Source organism: Ictidomys tridecemlineatus, chromosome 4 (genome assembly GCF_052094955.1).
Source record: "Ictidomys tridecemlineatus isolate mIctTri1 chromosome 4, mIctTri1.hap1, whole genome shotgun sequence".
In the NCBI taxonomy this organism is placed as follows: Eukaryota; Metazoa; Chordata; class Mammalia; order Rodentia; family Sciuridae; genus Ictidomys; species Ictidomys tridecemlineatus.
The window spans coordinates 160,172,606-160,186,142 of record NC_135480.1 but is presented as its reverse complement, the minus strand read 5'-3'; the positions used below and the strand labels follow the sequence as shown (position 1 = coordinate 160,186,142).

The window sequence follows — 13,537 nt, the reverse complement described above, 5'->3', positions numbered from 1 at the left end:
CTTAGCGTTCTCTGCTCACTTCTGTAGCCCCAGCATCTAGAACAGTGCTTGACTGTTCTAAGATATTTAGTAAATATTTATTGAATTAATGAATAAAATAAGAAATGAGGTAAGGTCTCAAGAGGAACAAATAACTAGAAATGAAAAAGTTGAGTCCATGCCAATAAACTAGGACCCAGAGTGGTACATCAAATGTGCCCAGTAAAATACCAAGAAAGTCTGACCAATGAAATACAAAGGACGTATTGTTTATGATGTATTATTTCCTGGATAACATAATTTTTAATCTAAAAATTGTATAATTCATTATAAGTTGCTTGAGAACAGATATCACAGTCTCAATTAATATTTGTTGAATGTCTGAATAATGGAAAAAATCCAAGCACACAGGACAACTATCTTAAGCAGATGTGTAAGGAATGAGCCCAGAGTTTCTACAACTCAGTCATTAGACAACTTTTAAAAACAGAAGTAAGTTACCAACTTTCCCCCTTTTCATCTTGAAGGCTAGAAAACTTATTTTTATCAGATTCTGTTTGTTTAAAATATATCTGCTTGTGGCTGCAAATGCTGTCACTGTTGATAAGGGAACAAGACTTATACTCTGCACTCCTTCAGTACATGATTTTGTCATAAAATCAAAGGGCTGCACTAGATTTCTGACGTCCTTTCTAGCTCTAAAATTTTATGACTCTGGCTTTAAAAAAAATTATCCATGGGGAAGTAGACCTTTGTAAGTCACTCAGATTTTTCATTGTCATTGGACAGAAACACCTCACTGAGTCAGCATTTTCTGGCCCAAATCTTGTTCGTCATATGTAAAGCCTTAATAAAGCTGTTTTCTTTTAAGAATGCTCTAGAAATCTTGTGAAATAAGCCAAGGAGAAGCTATCATGAGCCATGACTGAGTCTGAATTTGACACCCCAAAAAAGAAAGATACTTCACATTATGGAAGGTCAGGGCGAAAGTAGCCACAGTGCTCTGATCTCACATTCATTCCTCCAAGAAATGATGAAATCCTTATTTTTCAACTGTGAGTAGTGATCCACTAAGAGATCATGAAATCAACTTAGTATGTTACAATCAGCATTAGAGATGAAATGAAAAAAACAGTTCAGGGTAGGACAGAAAGCACTGGGCATAGCTCTCATTTAGTAAGGGTGTTATTGTTCAGTGAAACTTAATTCAGTGGGTTATGTGTGTGTGTTTTTTCATGGAGGCATATCCATATGGGGTTACCCTGTATTCTTATAGACACATTGAAAAAAAAAATGGAAAACTATTGGTTTCAATGAAAATTGCTTTCCAAAGTTCCTTCAAACTCCAATTACTTTTTACAAAATCCTGAAGATCCCATGGGCATTCTCTACAATGGCAGACAAGGAGGAGGGTAGGAATGGAAAAGCTCATTCTTCAAATGAAAGAAGCATTGTATGGACCCAATGATTCTGAATGCCAGAAACTGGAATCACTGACCCCAACCTCTTCCATCTAATAGATTTGATTGGAGACACAGGCACATTTTCTATTCTGTCCCTGGTGGAAGGTAGATGTCAACTATACCTAAAGGTGATTGTGCCTGAGCTAAGACAGAAGAGAGGCTAGCTGAGAGATTTTCCAAAACTTTTTATTGAAGTACAATGTGCATACGGTAAAGTATAACCAGGAATTTTTTTCTCTATTCTAAAGGGAAAGGAAAGGCACTATAGTTTTCTCCAGCTCCTCTTTCTTTAGCATCCTGCATGTGTCTAAGGAATTTCTCAGCATCTGTACTGGCTTCTTGAGGACAGGAAAGGATGTTCTAGAAATAGAAATACTTTGCAGAGAAATTCTCTTCTTAGTGTATATATATATATTCTATGTAAGTTTTTTATGTCTATGAAACTTTTTCTGTAACTAGATTTATTTTAATTTATGTCTCATGATTTCCCTTGTATTTATCAAAACAGGTTTTGGTGTTTTTAAAAGGAAAACCTCAGTATTAGCTCAATAACTTGGAAGTTCACACCATTCTAGCAATATTAAGTGATGATGTGCATAAAGTGCATGGTAAAAATAGAGGGTTTTTATACAGCCATGGAATTTAAAGATTTTGAAGAATGAGGTGACAAAATGGTAAGTTGTAGAAGAAATAGTTTCTTTCAAAAATATATACACACACACACACATACACACACACACACATACACACACACACACACACACACACACAAAGTATACTTTTACAGGGACTGCAGGAATAAATTAGACAGGCAGAAAAGACCCCTGATTTTGTTTATTCTCATATGTTTGAATCAGTGAAAGAACATTTGGCCCTGAAGGAGGACAGTAGACAAAATACCACTTCATGTTTGCCTAGCATCTTATGAATTACTTAGAAGACTTTGAGACCTGCACATTGTAGTCAGGAAAGAATGAAAAAAAAAAAACTATAAACAGGTAATTTCATATAATGGTAAGTTCTATGATAAAGAGAAAGCCAGAGTAACCTCATGGAGGAATTGGAGAGCAAAGAAGAGTGAGGTTGTTTGAGAGCCAAGGTCTTAATGAATAAAGAGTTATCCAGAGTTTCTAGTGTAATTAAGCCATATAGGAACGAGACTAGGATTTAGCCCTTATTTTGAAATATCCTAACTTAAAAAAAAATGAAATAGAAATGTGTTAACTGTGAAAACAAAAGGAAGGAAATCTATATCATTAAAATATTCTCACAGAAGTTTATTTTAAATAGCTCCATCATGCACTAAGGGAAGGTCCTCTACTTACTCTCATTCAGGTTGCAAATAAAAGCCCTGGAACTATGGAAATGGTACCCCTGGATAGTTCAGCTCACAACATTGGCAGCCTAGTTAAGAGGTTTTATGTATTGCAAAAGGAAAATTCAGTAGGCCAAGCAATCAAGAGTACCCCTGATGAAATATGCAGCCACATGTTGGCTTGGGATTTCCACCATGGCAGGAGAAGGGTGCATGGGGCGGCACTCAGGCTGGTGGGTTATGCAAAGCTTGTTAAGCACGAACACCACTTATATAAACCCTTTCTTGAGTTTGAGGAGTAATTATAGCCCCACTAACCTCAGAGGAGTATGGAAAACTTGAAGACTATTCAGAGGAAGTCAATGAAGATGATTAAGAATTGAATAATGGGGCCTCTGAGAAAAGGTATAGCCAAACTGGAATTACTTAGCTGGGATTATTTATCTTGGTGAGGACACATCCAAGGTGTGGCTTAATATGGCCTTCAAGAATATGAAAGGTAATTGTGACTAACTGTTCTTTATGACCTCAACAAAAAGAACAAGTTGAAATGGAAGGGCTTTTGGTTAGAGATAAGAATACTGATTATAAAGCATCCAAAATACAGTGAATTACCTAGCAAGCATTTTGTGTCTTCCTCATCAAACTTTAATCAGTGGCTATTAACCTAAGATCCTTGAACCCCTTCCACATAGAATTGGTACGTCTTGCCAGGTCAATTCAGATTTGGTGGGTACTTTTGTACCCTTGTATATATATTTTTTTTCTAGGAAGAGAATTGACAATTTTATTGGATAAAAATGTTGAAAAAAGCACTGCCTATAAAAATGGATTATATTCTTATATGTTTGAATCAGTGAAAGAACATTTGACCTGAAGGAGGACAATAGACAAAATACCACTTCATGTTTGCCTAGCATCTTATGAGTTACTTAGAAGACTTTGAGACCTGCACATATTGCTGCTATAAAGATTGCGTGTGTGTGTGTGTGTGTGTGTGTGAGAGAGAGAGAGAGAGAGAGAGAGAGAGAGAGAGAGAGAGAGAAGGAGTTGAATGCTATATTTTAAAAATCACATTTAAGTGAAAAATGCATTTATGCATATATTTAGGAATACTTGTCATAAAACTAGGGGTAGGTGGTACTCCTCTGGAATAGTACCAGCTTAAAAAACATTTGCAACACATGAGCAAATGGGAGAAAGGTATTCTGTGGAATATTTAAAACATATGTTTTTTGTTTGTATTTCTTCCAAATGTTTGAGAAAGTGAACAACTTGTACCTGTATACAATCATGACTATGAATGCACTATTCTGTTTTAACAAAAAATGTATTTATAAGCAAGCAGTAAAATGCTGAAAGAAATCATAATGTTAATAAGTAGGAGGCTATCAGGTTCCATATTAAATTTCTTGTACTTAATGCTTACTTTGCAATGAATAGTAATTTTAACCTGATGGATTAAACAGTTTTCAATAAATATAAATTTAGGAGATCCACAGGAAATGATATAATAAAAATCATTATCGATTAGGCATGTAGATAATATTCACCCTCCACAAATTGTGCAAAGTTGGGAGAAACTGCAGTATTAGTGAAACAGGTGAAACATAAAATTCTATTTTGTTCTCACCTCAATATTTGAAGCCTAAGGAGTTCATGTGTATCTTTGGTAAAGGTGGTTGGTTTTGCATATGCTTGCAATCATTTTTCTTCTTTGTTAATCAGTAATGATTTCATTTTTATGTAAAATAATTATTGTATAAGATAGAATGAAATCTCAAATTGTCTTTAATACTGGCTCCTTTATTAAAAAGAAAGGGGGAAAAACCAAACTAATATAAAAATTGAGAACCAGAAATAGTGAGAGATAAGGTGAAATATTCGAACTCTGTTCTCAAGAATCTTGATTTCACAGCCCAAAGTGCAAGCCTCCATTGCCAGAATACTAACTGAGAAGGACAGGTGTATGCTAGGACATATTTACGACATCTTTCATCAAGTCACTAGTCTCCATTGTTTTCAGACCTGAAGAAGAATTGCATGCAAGTTTAGATAGTGTAAATTAGTTGCACAGCTATATTTTTTAAGATTTTTATTTCTAGGGTAGCCAGATAAACACACAAGAGCTGTTTAAGTCATACACACTGAAGCTAATTCTTATGTTAAATGGCATTAACTTTTCTGAAATTGCTCAAATAATAACTTCAGCAACATAATTCTCTTTTCTACCAATTCACATGGTCATAATTATGCAAGCACATAGAAAGAACCTCATAAAGACAGATAAAGCTGTATCTCATTTTAACAAGTATGAAGTCATGAAAATCACAGACACAAAATCATTTCTAAAGTGATGATCAGCTAAGTAAAAAATAATAAAGTTGGTTATCGTATATGGCTCTCCTATCATAAAAATAAATACTTTGATGTGGTTTCCACATTGAGATATGCATTAGGGTACCTAATATTTTTCCAAGGTAGCTGTAAACAAGATCTTTTTAAGGGGAAGATTTTCCATATTCTCGACTTCCATATATACTTTTTCCTAAAACTGAACTGCAAGAGAAAGCACATGCAATTATGTGTTTTGATGGCTTTCTATTCCAGTTCTGCTTTGTAAAGCATAGTTGTTTGATTTTTCAGAAGTCTCTGAACCTACCTTGGCATATGACCCGAGGGCAAAAAACTCAGGACACCAAATAAAAGAATGATTCAAGTATCCACTTCAGTGAAGCCTCTTGTAATTAAAGCCCCCATAAACCCATCTGACGGTTCTTGTCTTTTCCTGTTTCATACCATTTTTTTTTGTAATAATAAAACATGGCTTTTAAGAGCAGGGTATTTTTGTCTATTTAAGGATATCTGAATCCAGATGTACTTTGGGAAAGTGGACAATAGACAATTTTCATTGAACTGTATTTTCTTTTCTACTCTCCCAATTGCACATTGTCAAAAACATGAATCATTTCTGAGGAAATCTAGTGAGAACAGAGCCCAGAGATTTTGATGAGTTTGGTGAAGGTCATCAGCATATTCTATCTAGATCACAGAAAGTTCTTTGTGGTATGTACGTATTACTAGAGTTTGGATCCTGAGTGTCTCCTGAAGCCCATGTGCTGAAGGCTTGGTCCCCAGCCTGTGGTACTGTTGGGAGTTGGTAGAACATTTAGGAGATTGGGCCTAGTTGAGGTCAATGGGGGCATGAAGGGGCTTCCCTGTCTTTCTTTTTGCTTCTTAGTCACATGAATAGTCCTTCTCCACCATGTGTTCCCACCATGATGTTCTGCCTCACTGTAGGTCTAAGCAACAGGGTCAAGGAACTGAAACCTTTGAAACTGTGAGTCAATATAAACCTTCCCCTCTTCTGAGTTGATCATCTCAGGTAATTTTCACAGTGATGGAAAGCTAATCAGCATGTGTATATGTATATAAGTATAAACGTATAAATATATGCTTGCATCTGTCTTCCTAGAATTAAAAAAGAAAGTGTTAACATACCATTTTTCAATTGAAAACTGAGGTTGGATTTTTTCCTGATTTGTTGCTAAAGCTATATGACAAATATTTTTCCCTTAATTGAGTGAGTTAAAGCTGAAGCTACAAAATATACATTTTTAATGTTGGATTTATTGAGATATAATGGAGTAGAGTGAAATCCACCTGTAGCAGGCTTGGAATTCTTTGAGTTTTGGTAGATACATGCAATCATGGAACCACCTAAACAATCAAGATACAGAATATTTCCATCACGCCATGAAGTTTCTTTGTGTCCCTTTGTTAATTCTCTCCACATTAAATCACTAAATATTCATACAACTGTATGGACAGTCCACAGTTGATTGTCCATTTAATGGTTAATAGACATGTAGGTTGCTTCTAGTTTTTGATAGTTATGAATACAGCTATTGTAAACATTCCTGTTCATATATTTGCATTGAGATATATTTTCAATTCCTCTTATATAAATACTTAGGAATGGGGTTGCTGGGTTATATGGCAAGTGTATATTTAACTTAACATAAGCAACTACTAAGCTCTTTTCCAAAGTGGCTGTCTCATTTTGTATTCTCACCATAGTGGAGGAGAGCCCCAGTTTTCCTGCATCTTTGCCAGCCATAGGTACTGTCAGTTTTTAAAATGTCAGCCATACTGCTAGGTACGTAATAGCGTGTATCATTGCAAGTTTTGATATGTATTTTATGAATCACTCATAAGTTTGAAAATCATTTTGTGTGCTAATTTTCCCCCTTATCTATTCTTTGTTTAGATCTTTTATCCAGTTTTTATTGAGTTATTTGTTTTGTTATTACTGAGTTGTGTTTTTACACATTCTGGATGTAGGTACTTATAAAGTTTTATAATAACATATTTAAAACATGGGATTTATAATAATGCTTTTTAACAGTGTATCATATTGCAAAAATATGTCAAATTAACTGTTTATATTTTTCTAATTATTATTGAATATATTAAACAAGGTGTCTTTAAGAGGAAAAGCAGCAGATATAATTAAGTCATTTGATAAGCCTTGGTGAAGACTTATACTATATGTTCCAGAAACTGAAAAGGTAAATGGCTCTAGTGATGGTATTACAAATCATTTTATAAGCCAAACTACTCATAATCCTTTATTTTTAAATTATATAATCAAGTTGTTGACTGATAAACTGTTAAATATAATTTTGATGTTTAAGTGACTTCTGGCATATAACTCAAAAGAAGTTCAAAGACTTGAGTTACATTATTACACAATTCCTCCTTGAAACCAATATTTCATTCTTTTTATCAGTGCTCTTCAGCACTCACATGAATAAATGCAAAAGTTGAAATAGAGCTTACAAGCAACTATGTCTCATTATGGCAATAAGTAATGTTATCCTCTTTAATGATAGATGGGCTACCTGGAGAAAAAAGGAAAGTCCTTATGTATTTTATTTAGAGAAGCATTCTCAATAAAGTATGTTACTTATTAAAATTCACACTACTTGATACTAATAATATTGCTTGATACTATTAACAATTGAAATAATATCATTATCCGGAAGAATTCTTTTTTTAAATCTTAGAGACTTGTAATCATAGAAAAAAATTAAAATTATATGTATACATATTTGTATTTACATAATATATATGATTGGGTGATCATACTTTTTTATTTGTAGAAAGAAAAAAACTTTCAATTGTATAATAAATTACATTATAATAATATACAACCAAAGAGAAAAGAGAATGAAATTAATATGCAGTGTATATATTTAAATGGATAATCATGAGTATCTAATTGGTATGGTATCCAGAATCCAATTGAAACACCTAGAATTGCTAAGATTTATAATTCTCTAGATCTTCCATCTTTTGTAGCTTTATTGACTTACAATGACCAATTTTAAACATTGACCTAAAAAATGTGCCTATAATAGATAATTTTTCTAAATTCTTTTAAAGATCTGAAAGTAAAAATTTTGAAAGGTGGGTCGTGACCTTTAGAATTCTTTCCCTTTTCTCCCTAGCAGTTGTGACATTTGGCCCTGATCTCATTGTTCCAGTTTTCAAGCTTCTCAGTTTGTGATTACAATAGCAATAATTTTCCCTTGACACCAAGTGCCTGACTAGCTCATCCAGTGTCCTGTGTCCTTCCCACTCTCGCTGCCTGGCAGCAGACCTTTGGCTGTCCTTGCCAAAGTTCTTTCTCCAAGGCCCCTCTTGACATTATTCCTGAGCACCATAAAAGAACAAAACACACAAGTGATTCTTAACTGGGTAAAAAATTTATAAAAGCATTCATTATTGAGGCTTGGGATTTTGTTTATTAATTGATTTTTGTCCTCTCATGTTTTCTGGTCAGACAATTAAGTGATAGAGAGAAAGTGCACAAATTGCTTGTTTTGGTGGGGTCCTGAAAAGTGTTTTCCAAGGTTTGGACTGAAACTGGCAAGCCAAACTGAACTGCTCTCGTCCCACAAATGCACAACTGTGTGGATTTGACAGCTGCAACTTTTATAGATCCAAGTTTGGGCTCTTCTGCATTTGGAGAGTTCCTATTATCAGGTCCCCAAGGAGCACCCAGAGAAGGGAGGCAAATTCACTGGGCAGAGAGACTTTATCAGACTCTCTGGAAAGATTGAAGAAAGAATGAACACAAGGGGACACTTGGAAGGGGTCTAGCAAAGAAAGGCAAATCCATTCCTATATCCTCCTAAGCCTCCAAACCCACACTTAAAATTGTGAGGGATTTTTGTTTTGCATCCAGTGAATCCAACAGCCCAATTCCCTACTGATGATCCTCAAGAAAATGTCATTGCTTTTCTTTCCCTTGGTAGCTCTCCCTCCCTGCCCCCCCCACTTCTTTTAAATACCAAACTGAGGTCTTAGGAGTAGGCCTCCCTCCCTCCTCCCCTCAGGTTTGGCATTCACTTTCCCCATTATTTCAGTGAGTAATGACACCAAGGGCATGCCGCCAATCCTACCGGCACTTTACACTTTCCCCTTTTTACAAAATAAAAATGCACCAAACCAAACACACTGCAACATTGGGCTTTAGGGATCACGACCAATTTCCAAGCTTGCTTTGCTCTGCAATAGAACTCTGGCTGTCATTCCACATTTGACTTTTTTTTTTTTTTCACAGAGCCCTTGAGCAAACTTTATTTACAATGTACACTGATTTTCATTACTACATAATACAGAAAATATTTGCTTCATTATGAAGCCAATTGAATATTTATTTTGATTTTTGTTACTTGTGGTAAACAGAATTCAAAACACTCTCTACTGCCCTCGTTCCAAACTAGTCAAAAACTATGTAAACAATCAGCCTAGGGATTGTGTGGTCCAGATCTTGTGATCCCCTCACCTCCCCTTCTAGCAAAAGGAGCTTGGTTTAAAAGAGGGTGTGTGGTGGCGGTGGTGTTGGGGGAGGGTGGCAGAGTGAGAAAATAAGGGAGAAAAAAAAAAAACGAAGAGAGGGTAAGAGAAGGGAGGAAGCTCGTTCAAGTCAATTTGAACTTTTAAAGCAATTTTCATCCTCAGGATAAAAATTCAGTCTCTACTTCAGTCTCTACTGGTGCTTGTCTTTTAGAGAGACACCTCAAAATCAATTCTTTTCAAGGTACATTTGAAACCAAACCATCTCTAGATAAGATGCCAGGTAGAACTAATTTTGCTCTAAGACAAACACTATCAGCCCAAAGTTCAAAAGGATCATTTTCAGGAGATATAACTAAGAGCTGTGTTAAGCAAAATGTGTTTGCAACCAAATGCATATTATCTATATGAAGATATATGCCACTGGATTTACTGATGCAATCTAGTTCAGGAACCAACCCTGCCCTATGTACCTCCATTGCCTTTAAGATTGTCCAGATTTGGATCCACTGGGTCTTCTGTATGTGCAATTTCAGCATATTCACATCCCAATAAACATGTCAGCCCAAACTCTCCATGCCAGTATCCTTACTCATTGACTTTTTATGATGACCACTTTTTATAATTTGGTAGACTTCTGACTGATTTAAAATCCTGCCTGTAAAATCCATACCTGCTTATTTTTGCATTTTAAAGAAAGAAAAATAAATCCAGAGTAGCAGAACAGTTTTAGTTCATCCCTTTAAATGCTTAGAGAAAACCATGCACACATGCCAGCACAAATGCAGACAATATTTATGTCAACATTTTCCTCCTTGGACATACCTTCCCACTGAGAATTTGGGAGTGAGATTTAGTTTCCATCTTAGACTTCAGCCCACATGTAGAGTTTCTGCAACTCTAATCCCGAAAGATCATTGTGAGTTGCTTTTTTCCTTTCTCTACTCTATAGGACATTTATTAAAACTTTTGCCTTCCTGCTGGAGGCAATCACACAGTTGGGATAATATGAGTGTTGTGCAATAGAGGAAAAAAAATACTAGGTTCTAGGATCAGATCTGGAATCAAACCCTAGCTCTGTCACTTCCTGTCTGTGTGATCTTAAGTGAGTTACTAACCTTTGAAGCACAGTTTCTTATATAAAATGGGGGTGGGGGGTGGAAGTAACATAATAAGGTTACAGTAAGAATTAAATGCAGCTCTTTATTTTTCTTAGTATGAATGCAGTTTTTTTTCAAATTTTATTTTCTGCATACATGAAAATAAAAGTCAATTCAAATTGTTTTATAACAATTCATTTCATGCAAAAAACTTCAAAATGTCTACAATTAGGTAGGAAGTCAAATGCTTTCAGTGTTTTCAATAGGAGTCTTGGTTAATATTTTCTTCTTTGTTATACATTTATTAATTCATTGTTTATCATAATGATTTTTGTCTTTAGTTTCTCCATCAAGAAAATGGAATGACAGAACTTTGAAACCTTAGAATAAAGCTAATGCCAAAGACCACTATTAACTTCTCATTTTTTAAAAAAATAATGGGATATGGAGGAACTCTTTTAAATGTACTGTGGTCAAAAGATACACCACAAGGATATAATTTTTATATTTAAGTGAACTATGAAAATTTCATCTTAATAAGTCTAACGTTCAATTTATTTTTGTGAATTAAATAAGGAAAGTCATTATTATCAATGATATTATTTTTTTTTTCCTGAGCATAAAACATACTTTATGTTTAATGGTAGTAACAGATTGTTCAGTTCTGGAACCAAACTTTGTACCTTTGGAGACCACCATGGAGCTAGTAAAAAGAGAATCTGGTTATCACTCCCAGAACAATTCCAAAGAATATCAATTATTTTGAGAAAGAATTGTCCCCACCAAGGAAAATGGGTAGAAACACTTATTCTGTTAAAGAATATCAGTGTTTAAGAACTTGAGCTTTGGAGTTCAACTCACTGGGTTTGAATACTGAATCTATGATGTTCTATTTGATCTTAGGCAAGTTACAGAAACTCTGTGAACTTCAGTTTCTTCACATGTGAAATGAGGTTTCCCATACTGTCCTCCATAATGAATCATTGTGAGAAACTAAATAAGATATGTCAAGGATGTAGAGAGGTGCCTGGCATAAAAAGGAAGCATTCTATAGCTTCGCTAGAGCTGATATTATTAGTCCTTTTATAAATGTCATGAACTCTTTTTCTTTTTTTTCTTAGAAGGAAAGACATTGAATATGGCATTTTTGCACTTGAACAAAAATTTTAAGGCTGTTTTCCTATCCTCCTGTCTATGTACCATCAATCTGGTCTTCCTTTGTGCTACCATTACTACCTACCTCTAGTCTCCTTTTACCAATTATTTAAGATAAGCCAAAAGACATCATCTTGTCCACAAGAAGTGAATATTCTTACAACAGAGAAAAGGCATGCACAGATAAAATACCAAGGATTTGGTTGTGGCCAGTCCTTGAGGCTTGCATCTTTGTCATTTATGGCCAAAATTCAAAATGATGAACACTGCTAGAATTTACATGTACACAATACACATTTCTTTCTTTGGTTCACATGTAAGACAGTGTTGGAAGAATAAATATTTTGGAATCAGGAAGACCTAAGTTCAATCCATCTCCACCATTTAGTAACTGCACGAACTTGTGCAAGTTCATAAGTCCCTGTGAACTCTAATTTCCTCATCAATAAAAGGGAAATATTACCCAGTAGCTCAAAAGATCAATGTGAAGATTAAATAAAATGATATTTATAAAGGTCCTGGCACAGTGCCTAACCCTTAGGAGGTCTCAGTAATTTTTCTTTTCTCATTCACTACAGAAACTAAAGATTCTAAGAATTCTCTAAAACCATGAAGCCATTCTCATATATACTTGATGCCATGGTAAACCCCTACAAGCTGTGTTCAGTCCTCTTATCCTCCAAGTAAAATGGTTTTGACACACACAGACATCGACACCATTTCTATAGAAGATGCTAAAAGCACAATTGTTCTTATGCAAATTTGAAAATAATCTACATCTCTCCTTAGTATGCAAAATGACTTCCCTTTCATAACTACTGATTTATACTTCACAATTTCATCAATAATGAAAAAAGACTTTACTATTTTATACTTTAGATCCATTTCTGTTTATGGCATACACAGAGAATATATTTAAATGCATGCTATCAATATTTTATAATCCATGTACAGAGAACCTTCTAGCTTTTCTCTGATAAGATAGAAAATTTTTCCCCTCTAACAATATATGGCTATAAGTAATGCACACCAAATTCTTGAATTGGGCCACAAGTATTCAGCAGATCCCTCCATACTCTTATTGGGAAACCAAAATTCAGTACACACCTAGGCTGAAAAAGGATTACAAAGTAACCAGACCTTTGATTCACCCCAAACTGATTTATGAAGTTGTTTTCTATCCTATAATCTCTAACGTCATCTTCTTACAAACACTCCTCCCACTCTACCTTCCAACTTTGAACAAGTTCTATCCCTATAACCTCCATGGCTTATTATGGAGCAAAAGATAAAACCCTGGGAAGAATACCTCACTGGCTTTGCCTTTTAATCCTCCTCTGGCTAACTGAGAAGTTTCAGCTTTCTCTTGCAGATAATTCTTTAACGTTTATATAAGCACTGGTATTCATTACACACTAAAGGAGAAAGACAAAAAGTAATGTATCCTCAGCTAGATAATAAAAAGTTGTCAGCTCATCAGTGACTTCCTATGATGTCATCAGCAAGAGGAAAGCTAGAACAGTTAAGCTCCACGAACCCAAGATGAAATTACAACTTCAGTATTGACCCAGTTATGTGGCCCAGTGTGTGGAGCAGAGCTGACTTTAATATATGTTTCCTTATCCCAATAAAATACATCAAAGGCCAGATTTTCAAAG

The 13,537-nt window shown here is 34.9% G+C and overlaps 1 protein-coding gene across 3 annotated transcripts in view; it reads right to left on the bottom strand.

Annotated features, from left to right (window-relative positions):
* Positions 1-13,537, bottom strand: part of Adamtsl1 (ADAMTS like 1) — an 876,927-nt gene that overhangs the window by 370,600 nt on the left and 492,790 nt on the right. The gene's annotated exons all lie outside the window — the stretch shown is intronic.